This window comes from Populus euphratica, unplaced genomic scaffold (assembly GCF_000495115.2).
Source record: "Populus euphratica unplaced genomic scaffold, PopEup_1.0 scaffold29.1, whole genome shotgun sequence".
NCBI classification, from domain to species: domain Eukaryota; kingdom Viridiplantae; phylum Streptophyta; class Magnoliopsida; order Malpighiales; family Salicaceae; genus Populus; species Populus euphratica.
Window position 1 is genome coordinate 1309229 of NW_011499888.1, and position 5232 is coordinate 1314460.

The window sequence follows — 5232 nt, forward strand, 5'->3', positions numbered from 1 at the left end:
AGCTGTGTTAATGGTAGTTAATCAAGCTTGAAAGGGAAGTCAAAGTTACTCAGAGTAGATTAACATCCAAAACCAAACATGGAAAGCGCAACCAGAAAATTAATTTCAAAGTATATTCCATCGATGTAAACATGCTAATTATTGCTGTATAAATATCAATAACAGTTTTACTAATTAAAACGTATTGTGAAAAATATCTCGTCGGTTATATTATATTTATTGGTAATTTCATGGGTGATTTTTATAGCAAACAATACAATGATGAATTATTGTCTACGATCCTTAAAAAACAGGGTCGATCAATATTTGTCGTCAAATTCGTTGAATATTAGCGATGGAATTCTGGCAAATACTTCTGTTGACAATATGTCTGTCTCACCATTGATTTTTCTGATAGATCTCTAACGACATATTATGTTGATAATTCCATCGGTGTGGTAATTCTGATGGAAATTTCTGCTGGTAATATTTCTGTCTCACCGATGTTCTAACAGATCACTTATAATATATTATGATAGTAGAATTAACACAATTAATTAATAATTCCTTGAAATTCTCCGAAAATATTTATCATTTACTGATGAAAATTTCATCTGTGTTTAAACAAATATTTCACAATGAAATTAGACAACAACGAACAAATTTTATATAAAACAAATCAATTATTCCATATTTATCTATACCACCGAGCACCAACTTGGAGTCTTGGACACTAGGTATAGCACACATGACCAGGGTTTCCAGTGTTGTTTCCCATGAGCAACGAACTGCCATCAAGATCAACTGTCTTTCTATCCCGTTTTGTTATTGGTCAATGCTCTAGGACATGATACCTTGACGTTAATTAGGTCATATGACATGTACCTGAGACAAGCATGTGTTACAAGAAGATAAGGTGGATGATATGCAACTCCTATATATGTTGTCAGGAACAAAAAATTATAATTCATTCACTGAAATATTTTGATCAGAGCTTAAAATAGATTTATAATCAGATCTCTCGATACAGATGCTGCACCTATTCATGTTAAATCACTATCAAGGAAACATACATGAGACTATTTGTAATGAAAAAATTATGCTGAAAAGTAAATATTATTCTCCTGCAAAAGCTTTTAGATAAACATCACCTCATGAAAACCCTAAAAACTATACAAGAGAAGAGGATAAGCAAATACCTTTGCATCAGAGAGAACCTGATTCTATTGAAAATTACAATGCTGCCCTTGCAGGCTTTTAAGCTTCAAATTTGGACAGAGTGATAGTATAAATTTTCCTTCTGCGGGCAAAATTAAACCATGTATAATATATATGCGAATATGCATGGCTCCTCATACGCCATCCACGGAGGCCATCGAAGATCCGTTGGGCTCTGCAAATGGCATACAGGGAGCCAGGCACATATAATATATATGGATGCATGATGGTGAAAACATGTATATGTGTGTGCATTATGGTTTATACTTATAGACTATAGCGCATTTCTAAGCATGTATGCGGGTGTATAAGAGCTTACCCATAATTGCATAGGATGCACTCTACTTAGAATGAATAAATGCATGAACTACAAGTGCATGCATATAGAAGATGATCTATTCTCTACCATAGGCTGTCTTCCCCGTGAACACCATACCTAAAGAAGTTGACGAGAAAATGTATTTAGTGAAGCATCAAAATTAGGGTAGAGGGAGGGAGGGAGAAGGAGGTCGATAGAGGGAGGGAGAGTGGTATTTAAGGAGGAGAGAACAGAGAGATTGATAGGAAATAGAAACTGGGTCATAATCAAATAAGGGTTTCAATGCCCCACAAAAATTTAGCCCTTTTGAATTGGCATAACTCAAGGAAACCATCTGCAAACTAGCTAGACTTGAGAAAGAAAGGGCCGGTGTGTAGAAGGTAATTATGCGGAAGGGTTTATGTGTGGTTGAATTGAGAGGGAAAGAAGGAGAGAGGTGGGGTTGTAGTTGCACCCCCAGCTTGCAAATAAATATAGACAGGCACCATCATATGAGAGAGAGATATTCAGACAGAAAGAGAACGAGAAGTGGAAATGGTGTGGTTGGGTTACTAACCACGCAGTTTCCTAAGCTAACCCTTATGGTGGTTTGAAATCTCCTTTTTCTGAGTCGTAAAGCAAAGGTTGCTTTTCTTCTCAGAAGCTCATTTTGTCTGGGAGTGCTTGGAAACGCATGGATTCTCTCAATCTCTCTACTTTCTTTACCTTTATTTAAATAAAGTGCTCAAAAAAGAAGAAAGAAATACCACGTAATTTACCCTATCTACGTACCTGTCTATCGATCTTTCATATCCTTTCTTTATCTCCATCACTTCCTTCTTTATATCTTTTCCATTTCCTTTTATACCATCATTATAATTACCACTCCCACTATTTGGTAATATTACTACTTTGTTAAGTAAGCAACTGAGATTCTCTGTGCTAAACCCTTTATGATCACATCCACCATCGATCCCACTTAAATTCCCTCTCACGGGCATGTCTTAATGCGATCGTGTATATATGTACATGTTTGTCTTTATATACAAATTAGATATTAATTATATTCTCTATCAGATCATTTAATCAAGTATATGCATGTTAAACGGTCATTTCGCTACTTACCTAACCTGTTTTTTATCAGCAAGACTAGTGTTTTCTTTTGAAGAATACTATGAAGGACCTGTCCATGTCCAAGTTCTCTCTTAATTCTGATGGAAATCTGTTGTTTCCTTAGGTTACAGTCCATTATGGCATGAGTGATTATTAACTCTATACGGTCAATTGCTAGACCCCTTTGTTCTTCACCGCGTGCCTAAGCCCATAATATTTTCAAACGATGCAAGTAACCTCTGTGATGGTTCCTCGAATAGTCAATATCTTTGTGAGAATCTTTTTCTGTCAATATAAGGCCACTTATACATTTTTAGGGTTGACATAAAAACAGCAGGTGTCAGGTTTGCTTGTACGTCCATTCTCAGCCTTTCGTGATCTGCATGAATAATTGTTGATTTATTTCTGTACTGTGAATAAAAATGTTAACTGTCTCAGTTGTTTTCTTATGGTAAGTGTCCGGCAAAGTAAGATTGTGAAGATGAAATGATTCAATCAGTCAAATAGAATTATTTTTTTTGTTCTTATTAATCACCGTTTCCTCTCCATGTGTCTTAATTATTGATGTAGCAGTTTTTAAGTAGTCACATGAAAATCTTTCACAATTTGATAAAGATTTGTCATAAAAATTGATGCGGATACCTTTGGGATACCTTGGCAGAACAACAGAACAGGGCTGTTTCTAGGAGAGAACATGGTCGCATAAGATGAACACAGTGAATAAAAGAACACAACTTTCAAACCAGTTGGACTATACTTTTGTTTTTTTAAAAAAAGTTCTTGAGATCCAATTTTATAAAAGGACAGACCGGCTTCATTGGCACCATCGAAATAACCCTTAATTAAATTAGATCTCGAAGAACTTATTTGAATCAATTTTCTTAGTTTTCCTTGATTTTTTGTATTTCTAGTTTAATTTTGGATTTTCTATTATCTTCAGTTTTGTTTAGAGATTCTGATTCTATTCCCCAGAGATTGATTTTTAATCTATTAATTTAAACAGTTATAAACCTTTTAATTTAAAATAATTTTCACTGATATATTAGCTATAAATTAAAATCTTTATATTCTAACCCTATTTTCGACAGAGCTCTGTTCTTTCTATCCTTGTTTCTACCCTTATTTTTGTGCTTCCACTTACATCAATTACTCATCTGATTTTTTTTTTCATTTTCTTTTACCAATAGGTCTTGAGCTATAAAATATGTAACTCCACCTTCAAATTCCCACAATACCTTTTTTGTTTTACTTCCAACGTAAGAAATTCGCTTATTCTTTTCTTTTAATTATTAGATTATCCGATTTGTCTGTCCTGCAAAAGAATACGGAGGATACACGATTGTGGGCACAGTCCGCCCGGGAGCCATTCCAGTGCCTCCAAATAGTATTAGTGGAGACTTTCAGGGGCGGTTTGAATAATTATCATATTAACCCAACCCGGCAGGTTGAACCAGCTGGCATGCTCTATAAATTACTGAGATATATAGAGTCAGTCCAAATTATTAAGGAAATCAATTCTGTAATAAATAAATTAATAAGAAAATCAGCATGTTTGTGAGATCTGGTAGGTGACTAAAAGTAAGATCTGCCAAAATCTTAGCTGAAGAAACATTTGATCTTGCTTTGTACGAACCATGATTTTCAAAGATCTAATAAAGTGGCCACGTTCCAAACACAAAGATACTCTTACATGACATATGATGGTGTATATCGTTATTGCATCGAGAATTACTCTCTGAAGGCGTTTTAAATTAAAGTTGTTTATATGATATGATTTTTAATTGAACTGAAAACGTTTTTTTTAAAAAAAACAAGTAACTAAAACGGTATTAATTTGTAGATGCAGTGCTAAACGCATGATATCAGATAATGTCGAGCAATTAGGTATACGAAGCTGATATTTCACTTAACAGAAGTTTTAGTCCCTAGCTTGGATACCTGTAGTCCTCTTCTGCTCCAATCACTGTAGGCCTGCAAGAGACAAAGATGCACAAGGGATATACAAAACGGTGACAAGAAAGCCGATATGTATTTGTTTTGTTGACGCATGCTTTTGGGGCAGACACGTTAATCCTTGCATTTTGTCAAGTATTTGCTCTTATCGTCTTCTTTTTCCGTAATTTTTTGCCTTTTTGTTTTTCTGGTTTACAGCCACTCATCATATGAACAGCTCCTCTTCAATTCTTTGAAGCAACGTCAAATAAATCGGTCTCCAATGAATGCACGGAGGAAGAGAGTACTGATGTCTTGGACTATATATATGAATTATTAAAGCTAGAGCCTAGGGCTTTTAATAACACGCTTAAACAGGATATATAGTCCTTGGAAAGTCATATAATTCCTATCCCAAAATAAATGAAGGGAGTGGATCGACTATTGATGAAGCAGAGACAGCATTTTTTTTATTTGATCAATAGACAGTTTAGCTTCTGAGGTTATACACATGATCAGGGGGTGGTGGGAGGGCAAAATACATATTCTGGGAATATGTATATATATAAGGGTACGTTCAAACAGGCTTTGAGTATAGAGGACTAAAAGGAAAATTTCCAAAGCCGAGGTGCCATGGCCTCCGAGCACTAAGTTAGCCCCCCGCCAGAATGAGATTCTCCAAATAAAAAATA

The 5232-nt window shown here is 35.1% G+C and overlaps 1 long non-coding RNA gene across 1 annotated transcript; it reads right to left on the minus strand.

The window, feature by feature from the left end:
• Window positions 1-627: 627 nt before the first annotated feature.
• Window positions 628-2078, minus strand: LOC105130784 (uncharacterized). Its single transcript, XR_843313.1, has 2 exons — window positions 1179-2078; window positions 628-864 (listed from the first exon to the last, which is right to left on the minus strand). It is a non-coding gene; the product is annotated as an uncharacterized LOC105130784 (long non-coding RNA).
• Between the last annotated feature and the right edge of the window lie 3154 nt (window positions 2079-5232).